Source organism: Vicia villosa, unplaced genomic scaffold (assembly GCF_029867415.1).
Source record: "Vicia villosa cultivar HV-30 ecotype Madison, WI unplaced genomic scaffold, Vvil1.0 ctg.003830F_1_1, whole genome shotgun sequence".
Taxonomy (NCBI): Eukaryota; Viridiplantae; Streptophyta; class Magnoliopsida; order Fabales; family Fabaceae; genus Vicia; species Vicia villosa.
In genome coordinates, this window is record NW_026706313.1 from 56088 (window position 1) to 81953 (window position 25866).

Consider the following 25866-nt stretch of genomic DNA (forward strand, 5'->3'; position numbering starts at 1 on the left):
AAGTTTCATAACTTTTGGGTGATTTGATGAAATTGGATGATGATGATTGTGTATGATGTTAAATGACTCCTAAAACATGTTAGAATTATGCTATAATATGTGAATTGGTAATGTTTTAATGTGATAATCGTTTTGACACGAATTGGGTTGAGTTGGATATGGAAAAGTGCTGTCAAAAAGTGATTTTTTTAGGTTGCAAGCACGTGGTAACCGGTTACCTGAGGGTGGTAACCGATTACCTAATGTTACATAGGCGAGGGAGGCCTATTCATTGTGAAGTAACCGATTACTTGAGGTGTGGTAACCGGTTACCTCTGTTGCATTTTGCGTTTTTGTGTTGTCTGGGAGGTAGTAACTGGTTACTCTGTTTGAGGTAACCGGTTACCGCAGTTACGAATAGAATTTTTGGTTACTCCGTCAAGCAGTAACCGGTTACTCTATTTGAGGTAACTGGTTAACGCTGTTGTGTTTTTGAAAAATACATTATTTTCTAAAATTCGTAACTTTCAAATCGTGTATCCGTTTTAAATGCCGTTTCAAGCACAATGAAGTTAATTAAATAAATTATGTGATAAAATGGTGAAATGGGTAAAGGCTCAATTTTATTTAAAATTCCGATTTAATTATCTTGGCGAAATTAGACATTGTGTGCATGTATTGTGAATTGTAACAATGTGATAATGTGATCATGATATGATAGTGTTGTAATTGTGATGATTGTTGGAATGATGTATGGTTGATTATTGAATGATGCTGGGACATGGACATACTAAATTGGTGATGATAACAGTGAGTTGTGCTGAGATGATATTGTTCATAAAATCGGTGATGATGGTAAGTATATTATATGTTGCATGCATTCATAATCATCTTTTGGTGGCTGAATCTCGGCGATGTTTTGGATCAGTGATGGCATAATTCCCATTGTGTGAAATTAGTGCTGGTAGGGCCGTATCTCGGTGATGTTTAGATCAGTCAGATGGGTTAATCCCATGACGAATTGATGCCACATGTATAGTGTCAGTGCATTGCATTTATATTGTTATAACATGATTGGAAGAATTCTAGTGTTATTTCACGGTGATGTGATTGATTGCAGTTTGTATTGTTGGTGAATATTTCAGAAAGTCTGAATACATTGCAGTTGGGTAAATTATATGCTTATGATGTTTTGTCGTTATGAACTAATAATATAGTTTAATTGTGAAATGTCTCACCCTTACTGTTGACATTTTTCAGATTGAAGAGTAGCAGCTTTGGCTTGGTGAGGATAGCTTATAGGCTAATCCGTCTAGTTGTAGCGTCGGTGTCATATTCTGATTTGTAACACTGGGGAACGCTAGTTTAGAGTTGTTTGTTATACTCTTATTTCTATTAGGTTTAGATTATGTTTTTAATTGGTTTATGCATCGGTGAGGATAATACTATTCCGTTTTAATTTAATTCCGCTGTGTTGAACATGATTTATTGAAATTGGTATTTCATTCCTTGTGAAGCATGACAATCTATATGACGTATCGTTTAATTTGAATTGTGACATCCTTGAATTCATGTTTACTCCGAATATTTTATTAATTGTCGAGGGGGTTTAGAAGGGTGTTACAAATAATGATATGATGTTGGTATTTGCATTGAAAAACTATGATTATTGGTGATTTTCATATGGGGAAAGTATGGGTTTTGGGGGTATTGAAGGGTTGAGGTTCGTAGCAGCAAAACAGTAAATTTTTGGGTCTGCTACAACAGGAACCGGTTCCCCAAATAAGGGAACCGAGTTCCAAGAGTTTTTGGAGCGAAAAATGTGATTTTTAACTAGGGGAACCGGTTCTCCAAATAGGGAACCCGAGTTCCACTGAGTCAAACCGAACTTTCTTAAAAACTTCAAAAAGCCATAACTTTTGACTCGGGTGTCCGTTTGATGTGCCGTTTGGACCGTTGGAAAGCTAAAAAAAATACCTATCTTATTAAAATGAATTTAGAACCATTATAAAATTATTTAATATAACTTATGCTTTTTGTATGTGTTCGATCTGTATGAGTTGATAATGATGTTGTATGTTAGATGCAATTGGTTGTACCTATTCGATCCGTGTGAGCTGATAATGATGCCTTGTAACGAATTAACAATAAATATGCTCTTCTTAAGGAATAGAATCAATTGTGTCATGATGTTACTCAACTTGTGTACTGTGATGTGTGCTGTTATTATGATGAATTGATGATGTTACGATGATGTGTGTAATATGAAGTCTGTGACGAGGTATGAATAACATGATGAATTGATGTTGTTATGACGATGAATTGATGGCCTATATTTGTGTTTGTTGAAGGCTTATGCCTTGTGGTTGCATAGTTGTTTTTTTGTATGGTAATGATGTCGTATTGTCGAGTCGCATAGCGTGGCATATTTTGACGATGGCCTGAAAATGGCAATCATGATGGCATGGATTGGTAAATTAAGAAGACCTCAAGCCCATTGTGTGGATTGAGTGCAAACTACGATGAACGCTTATGCCTTTTTGATGCCTCTATTAATTAGAAAAGTGGTGTGGGCTGATGTCCTGGGTACCACATGCATCTGCACAGTGTCAGTTGCATTGTATTATCATGATTATGGTATGATTGATGAATTATTTGTTATTAATGACTAACGATGCGTTGTTGAATGATGAACGATGCTAATTTCGTATGAAGTGGTGAAATTATGTATGATATATATCTCCTATATTATTTATCATGCATTCGTTTATATTGTAAGATATCTCACCCCTTCTGTTTGAATGTTACCCCTATGGCGGTAACGTGCAGGTAATCAGGAATGAAGGCTAGTTACTTTCAAGTAGATCGAGTCGAGATTGTCGCTCTGATACGTAACACTCGGGGGGATGAACATTATTATTTTCTATTTGTTTCTTGTTGAAATTTTAATTGCTTATTGAAGTATGTTTACATCTTGAAGCTGATTTTGTTGGATTGAAATGTCATGACATTCCTAAGAATGAATATGATGAATTCCGCTGCGTAATTAAAAGTTGTTTCTTTTGAAGACTGTATCATTTTGGTTGGTTCATCCGTTTAAACGTGTTATGTATATATTATGATTATGAGCAATTGTTTTTGTATTATGAAGAAAATGTGACATTCTGTTTTCAAAGAATTATTTTAAATGATGATTTTTATACTCTAATTGTTATTAATATTTGACGGGGTAAATCAGGGTGTTACATTAGAGGTATCAGAGCAGGTCGGTCCGTCCAGCCAAGTTGTTGAGTCTGTAGTGTGGTTTAATAGTGGAATACTGTTGACATATATTTCCTTGGTACGTGACATGTGTGTGAAACACTGTCATTGCTTTCTCGTTTTCCTAATCACTTGTTTGTAGGAGTGAGATTGAAACAAGTGGGGGAGAAGCTCGTGCTTCCCTGAGATGGTTCAGGTATGAACAGTTGGTTCAATGTTCCATGGATTGCAGAAGTTTAAATGTTGGTGAAACCTTGTTAATTCCTAAATTCGGAGAAAGTACAGATTCAAGATTTACGTCTGGCGGTCAAGTCGGAGTGTCCTTGAGAGGAAATAATCAGGTATTTGTGTTGTTCGCATCTCTAGGAGTGGATGGCGATGTTATGGCTAGTGATTGAGTATATTATCATTTCTTGAGTTAGAAGGAACTCAACGTTTGCATAATGCTAAGTGAGTGTGAAGTAGACCGAATAATAAGTTGGACGATGGTGCCTTATTGACAAGATCCAATGAGGAGAAAATTGTGGAAGGGACGGTAAGTCTCGAAGGAGATTATTGGATTATGGTTCTTTAGATGACTTGATTACAAGTTCTTAATGAAATCAATTATAGTTTTGTAACGATTATTTATACTTGTTGAACAGTATATTCAAGGAAAATAATTTTGTATCGTATCTACAAAGATTGGGTGATATTAACGCCATTCTATAGTTACTATCCTTTCAAGTTTAAAAGTAACAAAGTTGTTTTGTTTTGAATCGTAATCTTTTTAATTAAAGTAACACTAAAGCAATAAAATTAGACTTGTATCGAGTGTCAAATATTGACAAGATTGGGTTTCACTATCCTTATTTCCTATGTTTCCTTAGTAATCAATAAGTGAACTCAAGATTAATGAAAATGTTCTAGTATCCTCTCAATAACATTTATTTCTAAATGAGATTGTGATAGTCATTATATTAATCCTTAGACGATTTCTCCATCTAACTATTAATATAGAAATCTTTAATGTTTGATACAATAGAAAAGTAGTGTATAAATCTATTTCTACAATTTACCCACTACTTGAAAGAATACTCTAGGTCAAGATTTGAATAATATTTCTCAATTATAATCCAAATCTAAATACTCAATATAGAACAAAAGCATCAATCTATTTCAATAATCAAATAGTTCACATAAGAGAGCTAAAGGAAATACATAGTAAACAAGAATAGTTACTACCTCCAATCTTGCCAAAAGGGGATTTAGCTACTCATCACCATAGTTGATAGCACAAGCAATGGAGAGGAATCAATGGGCATCAAGTTTTCTCTCATAAATTGGATGATAATCCACTTCAAAATCTCTCTCAAACCTTAGTTGATATGTGGTGTTTAGCTTAACCATACAATACTTAGTCTATCTAATGATATCTAGAAAAGTAGTAAAAAGGGTCTTCAAAACGTCACTTAAAATTGGGCCCCTAAACATAATTAGTGGCCCAAACACTAAAACAGAATTGTAGACGAAGCTCCGTTCGCGGCTCGGACTGAAAGAAATTCACCACATCAAAATCAACACAAAAACAAGCTGGCTGATAACGCTCAGTTCGCGGCTCGAACTGAGCAAATCTTCACTCCTTTGCTTTCCAAGCTTTCTTCAATATTTTCCTAAAATTTAATTCTTCAAGTGCTTCAAAATCTTCAATGATCCATTCTTACTTGCACATGCATCCAAAGCCTCTTGACACAACTTCTACACAACTGACAAATAAAGTGAAATATCTACTCAAACCTACTTAAAACAAAAGTAATTGCATATTTATTAAATTGTGTGAATAAAAGTGTGAAAAATCAATGAAAATTGGTTGAAGGGACCAAAATCAATATATGAAATTTAGTACTATTTGGTCCCTAACAATACTCCATTATGGTTGTCATCTATCTATTGACAAATTCAGGAACAGATCACCCTTAATCTCTTGTCGATAGTAGACGGGATCGTATTGGATGGGATAGACTTGTCTTGCTAGCTTGATAGAGTGTAAGGTGCTTGACGTTCTACCGTGAGGATGGTCATTCACCAATTCGTGTGAAGCTAATGGAGGAATGTCTAGGAAGGAATTAGGACTTATCGAATAGTTCGAAGACTTCAGTTATATACGAGCTAACGACGCAAAGTGAAAAATTAGGAATATCAAAGGTGGGCAATGATTTCTGGAGGATGGTAAAAAGAGCCAGAAGGTAGATGTGAAACTTGTAGATTTGGTAGGTGAGGGAAATCAAATGAGGACATTGATTTTGAGGTAGATGATCAGAGTGGCACAACTGAAGCGTGATGTGGCATAGTTGATGTGTGGCGTGATGACTAAGTTAAATATGTTCGTTGTAAATTGTTGCGATATCATAATATATGTTAGCATTAAATTGGGTTGGGTGATATTATAATGACTTTGTTGCAACCGTTGTGACATTGTATCGGGGTATTATAGGGAATAATGAGTAATTATATATATATATATATATATATATATATATATATATATATATATATATATATTATGACAAAGTATGATTATGTTGGTTGTGTTGATGTCACTATGAGGATGATGTGACGTTGTGAGTGACGTTGTTGTAATAATAATGTGATAAGTTACCATGATGTTATACATCCAAGTTTAAATGTGCTATGTTGATGACTATTATGTGGTAGAGTACATGCCTGATTAGCCGAAGACGAATCTATATGTGTTGCTGTTGTTGCTACTTGAAATGCTTTTACATTGAAATGTTGTTAGGTGGTTGCTATGTCTGTTAAACTGTTATGTCGCGAAGATGTTGAATGATTAGCATGTGCATTTGATTGGATTGTTTTAGTGTTATCATTATATTTATGGAAGTAGTAGATGAAGTATTGTTAAACATGACTTGGGAGTTGGAAGGTAGAATACGAGAGTGGTATTTAAGAGTTGTTTGCATCAGGTAGATTTTCGAGGTCGAAAATATTCTAAGTGGGGGAAAGTTGTAACGCCTGTAATATCTATTTAATTATTCAATTCGCTTATTTTGAATTATATAGTGAAATTAGGAATCCTTGGTGTTTTATATAATTATTTTATGTTTTAATAATAATAATAATATTAATAATAATAATAAGAGAGTAGTAGATAAATAGTAATTGGGCCGTGAATATGATTTAGCATGAGTAATATGGGGAGTTTGAGCGTTAAGCCCAAATGAAGGGAAATAATTAGTGAAGGATTAATAAAAGGAGGAAAATAGGAAAAATAGGGAGAGTTAGTGAAGAACATAATTTTTGAAGAGAACGTGGAATAGAAAGAAGCAGAGCTAGGGCTAAAGGGGAACCTCAATTGCTAGGGAGATTTTTGAAGAAAATTGTTGAGGTAAGGGTGGGGTTCTTACTCTCTAAAGGTTGTCATGATGATGGGTATGGTAGATGTTAGATTTTATAATTGTATATCCATGAATGTGTGAAGCATTTGAGTTGTTATGTGTTTTTGGATGTTATGAATGATGTGTGAATTCGGTGAAATTGATGGAATAAATGTTTGTATGTGAATAATGGTATGATGTTGGTATTTGAATTGAAAAAATATGATTATTGGTGATTTTCGTATGGGAAAGTATGGGTTTTGGGGGTATTGAAGGGTTGAGGTGCGTAGCAGCAAAACAACAAATTTTTGGATATGCTATAGCAGGAACCGGTTCCCCAAATAAGGGAACCGAGTTCCCAGAGTTTTTGGAGCCAAAAATGTTATTTTTAAATAGGGGAACCGGTATCCCAAATAGGGAACTTGGGTTCCACTGAGTCGAACCGAACCTTCTTAAAAACTTCAAAAAGCCACAGCTTTTGACTCGGGTGTCCGTTTGACGCGCCGTTTGGACCGTTGGAAAGATAAAATAAATTAATATATTATCAAAATTAATTGATAACCATTAGACAATTATTTAATATAACTTATGCTTGTTGTATGTGTTCGATCTGTATGAGTTGATAATGATGTAGTATGTTAGACGCAATTGGTTGTACGTATTAGATCCGTGTGAGCTGATAATGATGCCTTGTGTCAAATTAACAATAAATATGCTCTTCTTAAGTAATAGAATCAATTGTGTCATGATGGTACTTGACTTGTGTACTATGATGTGTGCTGTTATTATGATGAATTGATGATGTTACGATGATGTGTGTAATATAAAGTCTGTGATGAGGTATGAATAACATGATGAATTGATGTTGTTATGACGATGAAGTGATGGCCTATATTGTAGTTTGTTGAAGGCTTATGCCTTGTGGTTGCATAGTTTTTGCATTGTTGTTGTTTTGTATGGTTATGATGTCGCAATATCGAGTCGCATAACATGACATATTTTGACGATGGCCTGAAAATGGCAAACACGATGGCCTGGATTGGCAAATTAAGATGACCTCCAGCCCATTGTGTGGATTGAGTGTAAACTACGATGAAGGATTATGCCTGGTTGATGCCTCTATTAATTGGCAAAGTGGTGTGGGCTGATGAACTGGGTACCACATGCATCTGCAAATTGTCGGTTGCATTGCATTATCATGATTATGGTATGATTGATGAATTATTTGTTATTAATGACTAACGATGCGTTGTTGATGTTAGAACAAGAATTGTTTTGATCAATATTTTTAGTTTTGATGATAACAATGTATATGAATTTTGCTTAAGACAATGTGGTACTCTAATCCTATGCAATTTCCATTTCAGGAAATATATGAAGAGTATGCACAAAATCAGCGCAAGAAGCACTGACTCAGAAGGTTCAGCATGCAACATCAGAACATGCTCTGGCAAGACATTAGTGTTAGAACAAGATTTGTTCTGATCAATTATCTTAGTTTTGATGATAACAATAATATGAATTTTGCTTAAGATAATATGGTACTCTAATCCAATGCAATTTCCTTTTCAGGAAATATATATAAAGAGTACGCATAATTCAGCGCTCAGAAGCTTTGTCTCAAAGGGTTCAGCATGCAACATCAGAACATGGTCTGGCAAGACATCAGAAGATGGTCGAAGCAGAATCAGAACATGGGTCTATGGAAGCATCAGAAGAACAAGAGAACAGAAGCACTGAAGTTCTGATGGTATCACGCTCAGAAGCACTTCAAGGTCAGAAGATCAGAAGATGCTTTGCACCAAGCTGTTTGACTCTGATGATATTCAAATGTTGTATTCACAACCATCAGATCAGAAGGAAGTACAAGTGGCAAGCTACGCTGACTGACAAAAGGAACGTTAAAAGCTATTCTAGGCTACGTCAGTAGACACAGCGTGAACAAGGCTCGAGGTAGTTGACAAAAGCGTATAACATTAAATGCGATGCTGTACGGAACACGCAAAGCATTAAATGCACTCAACGGTCATCTTCTCCAACGCCTATAAATATGAAGTTCTGATGAGAAGCAAGGTTAACGATTCCGCACCAAAACAACTCATATTAACTTGCTGAAACTCTGTTCTATTCAAAACTCAGAATCTTCATCTTCATCAAAGCTCACTACATTGCTGTTGTAATATATTAGTGAGATTAAGCTTAAACGTTAAGAGAAATATCACAGTTTGTGATTATAGCTTTTTAAGAAGCATTTGTAATACTCTTAGAATTGATTACATTAAGTTGTAAGGAACTAGAGTGATCGTGTGGATCAGAATACTCTAGGAAGTCTTAGAGGTTATCTAAGCAGGTTGTAACTAGAGTGATCGTGTGGATCAGTATACTCTAGAAAAGTCTTAGAGGGTATCTAAGCAGTTGTTCCTGGAGTGATCAGTGTGTGATCAGAAGACTCTGGAAGACTTAGTTGCTGACTAAGTGGAGAACCATTGTAATCCGTGCGATTAGTGGATTAAATCCTCAGTTGAGGTAAATCATCTCTGCGGGGGTGGACTGGAGTAGTTTAGTTAACAACGAACCAGGATAAAAATAACTGTGCAATTTATTTTTATCTGTCAAGTTTTTAAAGCTACACTTATTCAAACCCCCCCTTTCTAAGTGTTTTTCTATCCTTCAATTGGCATCAGAGCGCCGGTTCTAAGGTGCAAGCACTTAACCGTGTTTAGAAAAGATTCAGGAAGAGAAAAACGCTTCAGTAAAAGATGGCTGGTGAATCTGAAAAATCTACACCTGCATCTACATCTGGCTCTGCTGAGCAATACAACGGTAACAATGGTTATACTAGACCGCCGGTATTTGATGGTGAAAACTTTGAATACTGGAAAGATAAACTGGAAAGTTACTTTCTTGGTCTAGATGGTGATCTATGGGATCTTCTGATGGATGGTTACAAACATCCAGTAAATGCCAGTGGCGTAAAGCTGACAAGGCAAGAAATGAATGATGATCAGAAGAAGCTTTTCAGGAATCATCATAAATGCAGAACTGTTTTGCTGAATGCTATCTCTCATGCTGAGTATGAGAAGATATCTAACAGGGAAACGGCCTATGACATATATGAGTCCTTGAAAATGACTCATGAAGGAAATGCTCAAGTCAAGGAGACTAAAGCTCTAGCTTTAATCCAGAAGTATGAAGCCTTCAAGATGGAGGATGATGAAGACATTGAAAAGATGTTTTCAAGATTTCAAACTCTTACTGCTGGATTGAGAGTTCTTGACAAGGGATACACCAAGGCTGATCATGTAAAGAAGATCATCAGAAGCTTACCCAGAAGATGGGGTCCTATGGTGACTGCATTCAAGATTGCAAAGAATCTGAATGAAGTTTCTCTGGAAGAGCTTATCAGTGCCTTGAGAAGTCATGAAATAGAGCTGGACGCAAATGAGCCTCAAAAGAAAGGTAAGTCTATTGCATTAAAATCCAATATCAAGAAATGCACTAACGCTTTTCAGGCTAAAGAAGAAGATCCTGAAGAATCAGAATCTGAAGAAGAAGATGAACTGTCCTTGATCTCCAGAAGGCTAAATCAACTCTGGAAGACCAAGCAAAGGAAGTTCAGAGGCTTCAGAAGTTCAAAGAAATTTGAACGTGGAGAATCTTCTGATGACAGAAGATTTGACAAGAAGAAGGTCATGTGCTATGAATGCAATGAGCCTGGACACTTCAAGAATGAATGTCCAAATCTTCAGAAGGAAAATCCCAAGAAGAAGTTTCATAAGAAGAAAGGTCTTATGGCAACCTGGGATGAGTCAGAAGATGATTCAGACTCTGAAGATGAGCAGGCTAACTGTGCGCTGATGGCGACAGAAGATGACGGATCAGAATCTACATCAGAATCAGATTCTGAAGAGGTATTTTCTGAACTTACTAGAGATGAGTTAGTTTCCGATCTAACTGAACTTCTGGAATTCAAGTCTCAGATGAGTCTCAAATACAAAAAGCTGAAAAAGCTATTTGAATTTGAAACAAAGAAGCTTGAGTTGGAGAATTCTGAATTAAAAGAAAAACTTTTAAAATTATCCATTAATGTTGGATCTCCTTCTGATTCAGAAAAATCCACTCCTAGTCTAAACCATATTCTGAAAGAATATGATTTAAGTTTCAGGAAGTTCTTATCTAGAAGTATTGGCAGAAGTCAGCTAGCTTCTATGATATATGCTGTGTCTGGAAACAAAAGAGTCGGCATTGGTTTTGAGGGTGAAACCCCATACAAACTTGAACCTGTTGATGAAATGAAATTCACATACAAGCCATTGTATGATCAGTTCAAGTATGGCCACTCCCATGATATTAGGCACACTTCACATGCTCAAAGTTTTCACATAACACACACCAAAAAGCATGTGACACAACCTAGGAAATATCATGGAACTCACATTAAGAATTATCATGCTGTTCCTCCTATTGCTTACAATGTTAAACCCAAGTTCAATCAGAACTTGAGAAAATCTAACAAGAAAGGACCCAAAAAGATGTGGGTACCTAAGGATAAGATTATTCCTATTGCAGATATCCTTGACTGCAAAAAGGACAAAGCACAACATGTCATGGTACCTGGACTCTGGATGCTCACGACACATGACAGGAAGAAGGTCTATGTTCCGAGACCTGGTGCTTAAATCTGGAGGAGTAGTCAAGTTTGGAGGAGATCAGAAGGGCAAGATAATTGGCTCTGGAACTATAAAGTCTGGTAACTCTCCTTCCATTTCTAATGTACTTATTGTAGAAGGATTAACACATAACCTCTTATCTATCAGTCAATTGAGTGACAATGGTTATGATATAATCTTTAATCAAGAGTCTTGCAAGGCTGTAAATCAGAAGGATGGCTCAATCCTATTTACAGGCAAGAGGAAGAACAACATTTATAAGACAGATCTGCAAGATCTTATGAGTCAGAAGGTGACTTGTCTTATGTCTGTTTCTGAAGAGCAGTGGGTCTGGCACAGAAGATTAGGCCATGCTAGTTTGAGAAAGATTTCTCAGATTAACAAACTGAATCTTGTCAGAGGACTCCCTAATCTGAAATTCAAATCAGATGCTCTTTGTGAAGCATGTCAGAAGGGCAAGTTCTCCAAACCTGCATTCAAGTCCAAGAATGTTGTTTCTACCTCAAGGCCATTAGAACTCTTGCACATTGATCTGTTTGGCCCAGTCAAAACAGCATCTGTCAGAGGGAAGAAATATGGATTAGTCATCGTAGATGATTATAGCCGCTGGACATGGGTAAAATTCTTGAAACACAAGGATGAGTCTCACTCAGTGTTCTTTGATTTCTGCATTCAGATTCAATCTGAAAAAGAGTGTAAAATCATAAAGGTCAGAAGTGATCATGGTGGTGAATTTGAGAACAGATCCTTTGAAGAATTCTTCAAAGAAAATGGTATTGCCCATGATTTCTCTTGTCCTAGAACTCCACAGCAAAATGGAGTTGTAGAACGAAAGAATAGGACTCTGCAAGAAATGGCCAGAACCATGATCAATGAAACCAATATGGCTAAGCATTTCTGGGCAGAAGCAATAAACACTGCATGCTATATTCAGAATAGAATCTCTATCAGACCTATTCTAAATAAGACTCCTTATGAATTGTGGAAGAATAGAAAGCCCAACATTTCATATTTCCATCCTTTTGGATGTGTATGCTTTATTCTGAACACTAAAGATCATCTTGGTAAGTTTGATTCCAAAGCTCAAAAATGTTTCCTTCTTGGATATTCTGAACGCTCAAAAGGCTACAGAGTATACAATACTGAAACATTGATTGTAGAAGAATCAATCAATATCAGGTTTGATGATAAGCTTGGTTCTGAAAAACCAAAGCAGTTTGATAATTTTGCAGATTGAGATATTGATATATCAGAAGTTGTTGAGCCAAGAAGCAACGCATCAGAAGCAGAGCTTCTCAGAAGCAAAGAATCTGAAGATCAAGTATCAGCTTCTCTGGAGAATCTAAGCATATCTGAAGAACCATCTGTCAGAAGATCATCCAGACTCATCTCTGGTCATTCAGAAGATGTCATTCTTGGAAAGAAGGATGATCCAATCAGAACAAGAGCATTCCTTAAGAACAATGCAGACTGTCAATTAGGTCTTGTATCTTTGATCGAGCCAACTTCTGTTGATCATGCTCTAGAAGATCCAGACTGGATAATTGCTATGCAAGAAGAACTGAATCAGTTTACAAGGAATGATGTTTGGGATCTTGTTCCTAGACCAGATGGATTCAATATAATCGGTACAAAATGGGTCTTCAGAAACAAGCTCAGTGAGAAAGGTGAAGTGGTAAGGAACAAAGCCAGACTGGTGGCTCAGGGTTATAGTCAGCAAGAAGGGATTGACTATACAGAAACCTTTGCACCAGTGGCCAGGTTAGAATCTATTCGTCTATTAATTTCATTTGCCACTCAACATAACATCACTCTCTATCAAATGGATGTTAAGAGTGCCTTCTTAAATGGTTATATAGATGAAGAAGTTTATGTCCATCAACCTCCTGGTTTTGAAGACTCTATGTCTCCTAATCATGTTTTTAAATTAAAGAAATCGTTATATGGATTGAAACAAGCTCCCAGAGCTTGGTATGAACGCTTAAGTTCTTTCCTTCTGGATAATGGTTTCACTAGAGGAAAAGTGGACACTACTCTCTTTTGTAAAACCTTTAAAAGGGATATTTTAATTTGTCAAATATATGTAGATGATATTATTTTTGGAACATCTAATGCTACACTTGGAAAGGAGTTTGCTGAGTCTATGCAGGCTGAGTTTGAAATGAGCATGATGGGAGAACTCAAGTATTTCCTTGGAATACAAATAAATCAAACATCAGAAGGAACGTATGTTCACCAAACCAAGTATGTGAAGGAACTTCTGAAGAAGTTTAATCTTCTAGACTGCAAAGAAGCCAAAACTCCTATGCATCCAACATGCATCCTAGGTAAGGATGAGGTAAGTAAGAAGGTAGATCAGAAGTTATACAGAGGTATGATTGGATCTCTTCTATATCTGACTGCTTCTAGACCTGACATTCTGTTCAGTGTTTGTTTGTGTGCTAGATTCCAATCAGATCCTAGAGAATCTCATTTAACTGCTGTTAAGAGAATTCTAAGGTATCTGAAAGGTACTACTAATGTTGGCTTAGTTTACAGAAAATCTAAAGAATACAACTTAGTAGGATTCTGCGATGCTGACTATGCTGGAGACAGAATTGAAAGAAAGAGTACTTCGGGAAGTTGCCAATTTCTTGGAAGTCATTTGATCTCCTGGTATAGCAAGAAGCAAGCAACTATTGCTCTATCAACGACAGAAGCAGAATATGTCGCTGCTGCTGGTTGCAGTACACAGATGCTCTGGATGAAGAGTCAGCTAGAAGATTATCAGATATTTGAGAGTAACATTCCTATATTCTGTGATAATACTTCTGCTATATGTTTATCTAAGAATCCTATTCTTCATTCAAAAGCTAAACATATTGAGATTAAACATCATTTCATAAGGGACTATGTTCAGAAGGGTGTTATATCTTTAAACTTTGTGGATACAGACCATCAATGGGCTGATATCTTTACAAAACCCCTGGCTGAAGATAGGTTTAAGTTCATTCTGAAGAACATCAGTATGGATTTATGCCCAGAATGAGAAGATGAGAAGTTCTTACGTATGAGTATCTTCTGAAATGAATGTGGATTTCTTTTTAAATCAGAAGTTCTGATTGAAATCTTTTAGAAATTATGATTCGGTTATTACTAACGTTTCATTGTCTAAGTTGATTCAGAACCTCTTTTAAAGCAAAACAGCTGTAACGTTTTATCTCGGGATGGTAAACCTGTCGTTACTGTTCATGGATAAGTGTGCGTGCAGTTGAAGGGACGCCGACCATAGGTAACTGTGCTAGTCACCTCATTTGTCTTTATTATCTCTCCTCATGTCACGTAACATTAAATGCTATCCATCATTTGTTTCGTTTTATTTTCTTTTAAATACTCTTCAAACGCTTCTCCTTCCCTCTTATATTTTTTTTTTTGCTATCTCTCCTCTGTCTTTGTTTTCCTTCTCTATCCTTTTGCATTCATATCAAACCCTAGCTGTTCATTATCTGCAAATCCATCATGAACTCTTCATCAAGCCCAGGAAACCATGGAAATGATCAAAACAAAAAGAGAAAAGCTGTTGAAACATCTCCTTCCAAACCCAAAAAGATAAAGATCACCTATGACCCTCTCAAGGTGAATCCATTCGAAGCAATGTTATCTGGAAACTATTCTAGACGTGTGTTTCAACCTCCTGGTGAAAGCCCTCCATCATCTCCATCTTCTTCCTCATCTTGTTTCCTTCAAGACTCAACTTCCTCCTCATCTAACCTCTCCTCTCCCTCAACCCATTCCAAAGAAATCTCTTCTTCTTCACCTGCTGAGAATGTTGTCTCTGATAAAGATTGTGGAAGATCTGCATCAGAACCAAGTCTCCCTGACCCCTCGCCTGGAAGCCCAAGAAGCAGTCAATGATGCGCTTCACTCCTTCATGGCATGCTGGCACAGGTTCTGTCTTAGCTAGGGTCTTAGGCTTTGGTCTTAGTAGTTTTCTTTCCTTGTTACATCTGCCTGTTAAACATCCTCTCTTGTAATCTTTTTTGATTATCAATGAAAACTTTCCTTGTTTTACATTCCAATGATTTTATTTGTCGTTTTATTCATCTGAATCCTTTGAAATATTCTTTTTGATGTTATGACAAAAAGGGGGAGAAAGATAAATGATAAATGATTTGATTAATCTATCAGTTGCTGGGTAAAGCTCCCACACATTTACTAACAAGAACTGCAAGTTCTATATGGTTTAAGTGTTTTGCAGGTATAAAGAAGTGAAGAGAATCTTCAAAGCAAACACAAGAAGCAAAACCATAAGGAGTGTTATTCTGTAAAAAGAATAAACTCATGGAAACTGAAGCAAGCTTAGTGTTGTCAAGCTTCAGAAATCAGAAGCAAGAAAGAAGAATAAATCAGAAGCACTGATAATAGAATTTGATCCATATTTGTCTATTTGATTTGACAAAATTCTATTTGCTCTGATACATTATTTTAGCCTATATGGCTCTGATACATATCATGTGTTCTAATATACATTTTATGTTCTGACTCGTTCATGCTGACTTTTGTCGTTTAGTTTTTGTTCTGTAACATTTCAGGATGTAGAGATGCTCAGATGATGCTCTGGTACATTCAACAATGTTCTTATACAAATCTAGCATGAAGTGATGTTGGTAGAAATTCAAAGCTCTGAAGCTATCCGAGGGAAGCAGAAATCAGAAGCTGTGAAGGTTCTAAAGATCCAGAAAACTCAAGTTCTGAAGCTGTCCTAAATGGAAGCAGAAATCAGAAGCTGTGAATGTTCAGAAGATCAAAGAAATTCAAGTTCTGAAGCTGTCCTAGATGGAAGCAGAAATCAGAAGCTGTGAATGTTCAGAAGATCAAAGAAATTCAAGTTCTGAAGCTGTCCTAGATGGAAGCAGAAATCAGAAGCTGTGAGTGTTCTAGGGATCTAAGGAAATTCTAGTTCTGAAGCTGTCCAATGGAAGCAGAAGTCAGAAGCTATGAATTCTCTAAAGACAGAAGCTTATGTGATCGTCTCTACCGAAATAATCAGGGAAGTCTTTTATTAAAGTTCTTCGAGTATTTATTTCAGGGGGAGATTATTTATCTCAGGGGGAGATTGTTAATCTCAGGGGGAGACATATTCATATGCTTATGCTATAGCTGTGTAATTTGTCTTTTGCCGTCTGTTCTTTCTGATCGCAAATTCATATCATTTATATATGTTTTTGTCATCATCAAAAAGGGGGAGATTGTTAGAACAAGATTTGTTCTGATCAATTATCTTAGTTTTGATGATAACAATAATATGAATTTTGCTTAAGATAATATGGTACTCTAATCCAATGCAATTTCCTTTTCAGGAAATATATATAAAGAGTACGCATAATTCAGCGCTCAGAAGCTTTGTCTCAAAGGGTTCAGCATGCAACATCAGAACATGGTCTGGCAAGACATCAGAAGATGGTCGAAGCAGAATCAGAACATGGGTCTATGGAAGCATCAGAAGAACAAGAGAACAGAAGCACTGAAGTTCTGATGGTATCACGCTCAGAAGCACTTCAAGGTCAGAAGATCAGAAGATGCTTTGCACCAAGCTGTTTGACTCTGATGATATTCAAACGTTGTATTCACAAACATCAGATCAGAAGGAAGTACAAGTGGCAAGCTACGCTGACTGACAAAAGGAACGTTAAAAGCTATTCTAGGCTACGTTAGTAGACACAGCGTGAACAAGGCTCGAGGTAGTTGACAAAAGCGTATAACATTAAATGCGATGCTGTACGGAACACGCAAAGCATTAAATGCACTCAACGGTCATCTTCTCCAACGCCTATAAATATGAAGTTCTGATGAGAAGCAAGGTTAACAATTCCGCACCAAAACAACTCATATTAACTTGCTGAAACTCTGTTCTATTCAAAACTCAGAATCTTCATCTTCATCAAAGCTCACTACATTGCTGTTGTAATATATTAGTGAGATTAAGCTTAAACGTTAAGAGAAATATCACAGTTTGTGATTATAGCTTTTTAAGAAGCATTTGTAATACTCTTAGAATTGATTACATTAAGTTGTAAGGAACTAGAGTGATCGTGTGGATCAGAATACTCTAGGAAGTCTTAGAGGTTATCTAAGCAGGTTGTAACTAGAGTGATCGTGTGGATCAGTATACTCTAGAAAAGTCTTAGAGGGTATCTAAGCAGTTGTTCCTGGAGTGATCAGTGTGTGATCAGAAGACTCTGGAAGACTTAGTTGCTGACTAAGTGGAGAACCATTGTAATCCGTGCGATTAGTGGATTAAATCCTCAGTTGAGGTAAATCATCTCTGCGGGGGTGGACTGGAGTAGTTTAGTTAACAACGAACCAGGATAAAAATAACTGTGCAATTTATTTTTATCTGTCAAGTTTTTAAAGCTACACTTATTCAAACCCCCCCCCCTTTCTAAGTGTTTTTCTATCCTTCAATCAGAAGATGGTCAAGCAGAATCAGAACATGGTCTATTGAAGCATCAGAAGAACTTGAGATCAGAAGCAGAAGCACTGAAGTTCTCATGGTATCACGCCTGAAGCACTTCAAAGTCAAAAGACAAGAAGATGCTCTGCACCAAGCTGTTTGACTCTGATATATTCAAACGTTGTATCTACAAAGATCAGATCAGAAGCAAGTACAAGATGGCAGGCTACGCTGACTGACAAAAGGAACGTTAGAAGCTATTAAAGGCAAAGTCAGTTAAAGCAGGAAAAGCAAGGCTCGAGGTAGTTGACAAAAGAGTGAAACATTAAATGCAATGTTGTACGGATCACGCAACACATTAAATGCTCCCAACGGTCATCTTCTCAAAACGCCTATAAATAGAAGTTCTGATGAGAAGCTGAATACAACACTCTATGCAAACATACAGAAACGCTGTCAAAGTGAAAAGCTCTCAAAACTTCATCTTCAACCTCACTTCATTACTGTTGTAATATCTTAGTGAGATTAAGCTTAAACTTAAGAGAAATATCACAGTTGTGATTATAGCTTTTTAAGAAGCATTGTAATACTCTTGTAAGAATTTGTTTACATTAATTTGTAAAAGGTTCCTAGAGTGATCAAGGTGTGATCAGAATACTCTAGAAGACTTAGAAGGTATCTAAGTGGAAAACCATTGTAATCAAGGTTGATTAGTGGATTGAATCCTCAGGTGAGGTAAATCACTCTAAGGGGGTGGACTGGAGTAGTTTCGTTAACAATGAACCAGGATAAAAATCATTGTGCAATTGTTTTTTATCTTAAGAGTTTTTAAAGTCACACTTATTCAACCCCCCCTTTCTAAGTGTTTTTCTATGCTTCAATTGGCATCAGAGTGCCGGTTCTAAGGTGCAAGCACTTAACCGTGTTTAGAAAAGATTCAAGAAGAGAAAAACGCTAAGTCAAGATGGTTGAAACTCCACCACCTACATCTACATTTGGCTCTACTGAGCAACACAATGGAAATGGTAACAATGGTTACGCTAGACCACCAATATTCGATGGTGAAAACTTTGAATATTGGAAAGATAAACTTGAAAGTTACTTTCTTGGTTTAGATGGTGACTTATGGGATCTTCTTGTGGATGGTTACAAACATCCAGTGAAAGCTAGAGGTGTAAAGCTTACAAGACAAGAAATGAGTGATGACCAAAAGAAAGAATTCAAAAATCATCACAAGTGTAGGACCGTTTTGCTGAATGCTATCTCTCATGCTGAATATGAAAAGATATCTAACAGGGAAACTGCCTATGACATATATGAATCATTGAAAATGACTCATGAGGGAAATGCCCAAGTCAAGGAGACTAAAGCTCTTGCTTTGATCCAGAAATATGAAGCCTTCAAGATGGAGGATGATGAAAATATTGAGAAGATGTTCTCAAGATTTCAAACGCTAACTGCTGGATTGAGAGTTCTTGACAAGGGATATACTAAAGCTGATCATGTCAAGAAGATCATCAGAAGCTTGCCTAGAAGATGGGGCCCAATGGTGACTGCATTCAAGATAGCAAAGGATCTGAATGAAGTCTCTTTGGAAGAGCTGATCAGTGCCCCGAGGAGTCATGAAATAGAACTGGATGCTAATGAACCTCAGAAGAAAGGTAAGTCTGTTGCATTAAAATCTAATTATAAAAAATGCACTAACGCTTTTCAGGCTAAAGAAGAAGATTCTGAAGAATCAGAATCAGAAGAAGAAGATGAACTGTCCATGATCTCCAGAAGGGTAAACCAACTCTGGAAGAGCAAGCATAGGAAGTTCAAGAACTTCAAAAGCTCTAAGAAGCTTGAAAAAGGAGAATCTTCTGGAAGCAGAAGATATGACAAGAAAAAGGTCACTTGCTTTGAGTGCAATGAGCAAGGTCACTACAAGAGTGAGTGTCCAAAACTTCAGAAGGAGAAGCCCAAGAAGAAGTTTCATAAGAAGAAAGGTCTTATGGCAATGTGGGATGATTCAGATTCATCAGAATCAGAATCAGACTCTGAAGGCTAGCAGGCAAACATTGCACTGATGGCCATAGTTGATGATGGATCAGAATTTACATCAGAATCAGATTCTGAAGAGGTATTTTCTGAACTATCTAGAGAAGACTTAGTTTCCAGTTTAACAGAACTTCTGGAACTCAAGGCTCATCTTAGTATCAAATACAAAAAGCTGAAAAAGCTATTTGATTCTGAAACTAAGAAGCTAAAAGTGGAAAATTCTGAACTGAAGGAAAAAGTTTTAAGATTATCCAAAGATATTGGATCTCCTTTTGACTCAGAAAAGTCCATTCCTAGTCTGAACCATATTCTGAAAGAATATGACTTGAGCTTTAGGAAGTTCTTATCTAGAAGTATTGGCAGAAGTCATCTTGCTTCTATGATATATGCTGTTTCTGGAAACAAGAGAGTTGGCGTTGGTTATGAGGGTAATACCCCATACAAACTTGAACCTGTGGATGATATGAAAATCACATACAAGCCATTGTATGATCAGTTCAAGTATGGCCACTCCCATGATATTAGGCTCACCTCACATGCCAAAAGTTTTCATGTTACACACACTAAGAAGCATGTGACACAACCTAGAAAATATCATGCTGCTAAACCTAAGGAATATCATGCTGTACCTCCTGTTGTTTATCATGCTAAACCCAAGTTCAATCAGAACTTGAGGAAAACTAACAAGAAAGGACCTAAGAAGTTGTGGGTACCTAAGGAGAAGATAATTTATGTTGCAGATATCCTTGGCAGCAAAGAAGACAAAGCAAAGCATGTCATGGTACCTGGACTCTGGGTGCTCGCGACACATGACGGGAAGAATGTCTATGTTCCAAGACCTGGTGCTTAAATCCGCTGGAGAAGTAAAGTTTGGAGGAGATCAGAAGGGCAAGATTATTGGCTCTGGAACCATAAGTACTGGTAACTCTCCTTCCATATCTAATGTTCTTCTTGTAGAAGGATTAACGCATAACTTATTGTCCATAAGTCAATTAAGTGACAATGGTTATGACATAATCTTCAATTAAAAGTACTGCAAGGCTGTAAGTCAGAAGGATGGCTCAATCCTATTTACAGGCAAGAGAAAGAACAACATTTATAAGATTGATCTTTCTGATCTTAAGAAGCAGAAGGTGTCTTGTATTATGTCTGTTAGTGAAGAGCAATGGGTCTGGCACAGAAGATTAGGCCATGCTAGTTTGAGAAATATTTCTCAGATTAACAAACTAAATATAGTCAGAGGGCTCCCAAATCTGAAATATAAATCAAATTCTCTTTGCGAAGCATGTCAGAAAGGCAAGTTCTCCAAACCTGCATTCAAATCTAAGAATGTTGTCTCTTTTTCTAGGCCTCTAGAACTTCTGCACATTGATCTGTTTGGCCCAGTCAAAACAGAATCTGTCAGAGGAAAGAAATATGGATTAGTCATCGTAGATGATTATAGCCGCTGGACATGGGTAAAGTTCTTAAAACACAAGGATGAGTCTCATTCAGTGTTCTTTGAATTCTGCACTCAGATTCAATCTGAGAAGGAGTGCAAAATCATAAAGGTTAGAAGTGATCATGGTGGCAAATTTGAGAACAGATTCTTTGAGCAGTTCTTCAAAGAAAATGGTATTGCCCATGATTTCTCTTGCCCTAGAACTCCACAGCAAAATGGAGTTGTAGAGCGAAAGAATAAGACTCTACAAGAAATGGCCAGAACCATGATCAATGAAACTAATATGGCTAAGCATTTCTGGGCAGAAGCAATAAACACTGCATGTTATATTCAGAAATAGAATCTCTATAAGACCTATTCTTAATAAGACTCCTTATGAATTGTGGAAGAACAGAAAGCCCAACATTTCATATTTTCATCCTTTTGGATGTATTTGTTTCATTCTGAATACTAAAGATCATCTTGGTAAGTTTGATTCTAAGGCACAGAAGTGTTTCCTTCTTGGATATTCTGAACGCTCTAAAGGCTACAGAGTATACAATACTGAAACATTGGTTGTAGAAGAATCAATCAATATCAGATTTGATGATAAGCTTGGTCTTGAAAAGCCAAAGCAGTTTGAGAATTTTGCAGATATAGATATCTCAATCTCAGAAGCTGAAGAACCAAGAAGCAAAGTTTTAGAAGCTGAAGATCTCAGAAGCAAAGGGTCAGAAGATCAAGTTGCTGCATCTTTAGAGAATCTCAGAATTTCTGAAGAGCCAACAGTCATAAGATCTTCTAGACTCACATCTGCTCACTCAGAAGATGTCATTCTTGGAAAGAAGGATGATCCTATCAGAACAAGAGCATTCCTTAAGAACAATGCATAATGCCAACTTCTGTTGATCAAGCTCTAGAAGATGCAGACTGGATAATTGCAATGCAAGAAGAACTTAATCAGTTTACAAGGAATGATGTATGGGATCTTGTTCCTAGACCAAAAGGATTTAACATCATTGGCATAAAGTGGGTCTTCAGAAACAAGCTAAGCGAGAAAGGAGAAGTTGTAAGAAACAAAGCCATACTGGTTGCTCAGGGCTATAGTCAGCAAGAAGGGATTGACTATATAGAAACCTTTGCACCAGTGGCCAGGTTAGAATCTATTCGCCTATTGATTTCTTTTGCCACTCAACATAACATCACTCTATATCAGATGGATGTTAAGAGTGCCTTCTTAAATGGTTATATAGATGAGGAAGTCTATGTCCACCAACCTCCTGGTTTTGAAGACTCTAAGTCTCGAGAACATGTTTTCAAATTAAAGAAATCATGGTATGGATTGAAGCAAGCTCCTAGAGCTTGGTATAAAAGATTAGGTTCTTTCCTTCTGAACAATGGTTTCACTAGAGGACAAGTGGATACTACTCTCTTATGTAAAACCTTTAAGAAAGATATTTTAATTTGTCAAATTTATGTTGATGATATTATCTTTGGAACATCTAATGCTACACTTGGAAAGGAGTTTGCTAAGTCTATGCAGGCTGAGTTCGAGATGAGCATGATGGGAGAACTCAAGTACTTCCATGGGATTCAAATCAATCAAACTTCTGATGGAACATATGTTCATCAAACGAAGTATGTGAAAGAACTTCTGAAGAAGTTTAATCTTTCTGAAAGCAAAGAAGCCAAAACTCATATGCATCCAACGTGTGTCCTAGGTAAGGATGAGGTAAGTAAGAAGGTTGATCAGAAGTTGTACAGAGGTATGATTGGATCTCTTCTATATCTCACTGCTTCTAGACCTGATATTTTATTCAGTGTTTGTCTGTGTGCAAGATTCCAATCAGATCCTAGAGAATCTCACTTAACAGCTGTTAAGAGAATTCTGAGGTATCTGAAAGGTACTACTAATGTTGGTTTAGTCTACAGAAGATCTAAAGAGTACAACTTAGTAGGATACTGTGATGCTGACTACGCTGGAGATAGAATTGAAAGAAAAAGTACTTCTGGAAGTTGTCAATTTCTTGGAAGTCACCTGATCTCTTGGTACAGCAAGAAGCAAGCTACCATTGCCCTCTCAACAACAGAAGCAGAATATGTTGCTACTGCTGGTTGTAGCACACAGATGCTCTGGATGAAGAGTCAGCTAGAAGATTATCAGATTTATGAGAGTAACATTCCTATCTTCTGTGATAATACTTCTGCTATATGTTTATCTAAGAATCCTATCTTACATTCCAAAGCTAAACATATTGAGATCAAACATCATTTCATTAGGGACAATGTTCAGAAGGGTGTTCTATCTTTGAACTTTGTTGATACAGACCATCAATGGGCTGATATCTTTACAAAACCCCTTGCTGAAGATAGGTTTAAGTTCATTCTGAAGAATATCAGTATGGATTTATGCCCAAAATGAGAAGATGAGAAGTTCTGATGTATGGATTAGTTCTGAAATGATTCTGTTTTATAAGAAGTTCTGATACTAATCAATTAGAAGTTCTGATTCTGTTACTGCTAACGTTTCATTATCTAAGTTGATTCATAAGTTCTTTTATAGCAAAACAGCTGTCACCAGCTTTCCAGATGTTGAACACGTGTTCACTGTATTTGGACTAGCACGCGTGCAGTTGAGGAGACGCCGCCCTAGGTAACTGTGCAAATTATTTCAAATGTTACATTATCTCTCCTAACGTCATTTCTCATTCAATGCAATTGATTTTATGTTTTTCTGTAATCATATTCATTCAAACACACATTGCATTTCATTTCAAATCCGTTCCTATTTAAACTCATCTTTATATCCATTCTTCTCTTTACATTCTCTCTCCTCATTCATTGTCTCGTTCGTTTATCTCTCTCTCTTTCTCTTTGATTGCATAAACCCTAATTCTAAACCGAATCTCAGAATCTCTTCATGCTTTCATCTTCAAGTTCACCACCTAAAATGTCTTCAGCACATCTTGTTCAACGCAAATTTGGTTATAGTCCTCTGAAGACCTGTTCCATTCCGAATGGAGAACTGGAAGTTTAGGCTGAAATAATGGTGGATTTTGAAAGTCTGTTGGAACATGGTTTCAACGTCAAAGATACAATGTTGATTCAAATTTGGTCAAACTACTTTGAGAGATTGGTTGGACCAGTGTATCCTCACTTGGTGACGGATTTCTGGACGCATGCAACAGTTACTCCAACTGCTATCATCTCCTTTGTTCTAGGGCATGAAGTCGTTGTAACAGAGAAGATGATTAGAAAGCTATATGGTCTTGATGATTTAGAAGGAATCACATGTGCTCTCCCTGGTAGAGTTGATTGGGAGAAAGTTGATGGAGAATTGTCTGCTTTCAGAGCTTCACCAAATCAAACTACTTCATTGAAGCCTTTCTACAAAGTATGGGCTGACATTCTTCTGGGAACTCTTTATCATAGAAAGAGATCTATTACTGCTACGTATGTGAATCAAGATCAGAAGTATGCACTCTTCTGCATTGGAAATGGCACTAAGGTGAATCTCTCTAACATTCTATTTCAACATTTGAAGACAAATATTGAAGAATCTAGAGATGAAGAACGCAAGAAGTTTCCTGATTTCAAGAAGAACACTATTCCTCTTGCTAGAATGATCTCAGATATTCTGGTAGAGAGTGACTTGATGGATGTTCTGAGAGCTGTTGGTACGCCCAAGTTCTTCACTGCCATTCAAGGACACATTCTGAATGCTTTTGATCTTCAAAGGATGCTTCTGATTGAAAAGGTAACTTATGTTCCAAGAATATTTCCAGATATTCTGAACAGAAGAACTCCTGTTGAGGGTTTTGCTCAATTGTTCAAAGAAGAGCTTGACAAATCTGTTAAGCGGTATTTGAAGAATTGTGTCATTGCTCAATCTTCTATTGATCTTGCATGGATTCGAGGAAGAGTTCTTCCATCTCTGGCTGAGTTGAAGAAGAAAGAACAGAAGAAGAAAGAAAAGAGTTTAAAGAGAAAAGCTTCAGAATAAGAAGCTAAGCTAGCAAAGAAGCAGAAGATCACCTATGATCCTCTCAAGGTAAACACCAAAGAATATCAAGAGAAGCGCATCAAGGAATCTTGCCGTGCATTGAAAGCAGCTCATTCCTCTCAGAAAAAGCCTCCATCTTCTGAACCCCAAACTTCTTCCCCCTCTTCAAACCGTTTTCAACCACCTCCTTCTACACAAATTCTGAACCCTGAACCACTAAATATCTTTCCCCTAACACCTTCTGATATTCCATCTTCAGCCACCTTCATCACAGATTCTACACCTTCTCTATCCCATCTCTTACCCTCTAGAAAATCCAAACCCTATTGCCTTTTGTACCCTGACTACAGATTCACCTTCAATCCTCCTGAACCACCTATTGATACAGATTTTGAGCTTTTTAAGCTTAGCTTCAGAAAGAGGTTGGAAACCTTGAGAGTTGCTTATGACTCCAAGCTGGATCAAGCTACTACTCGGAGATTATGGAGAATCTTTAGAAGGGATTTTCAGTTGGATGCTATGAACATCCAGAGAAGATGCGTGGCTGAAGCATCTGGTTCTTCTGGTTGTCTTCTGGAAGCTGGTGATGGTAGGTACTATCATCCTATCAGAGATTGGAGATCTTCTGAGGAGAAGAAGTTTGTAGATGAGTTGGAAGATGAACCATGCCTAACAATGGTCATATG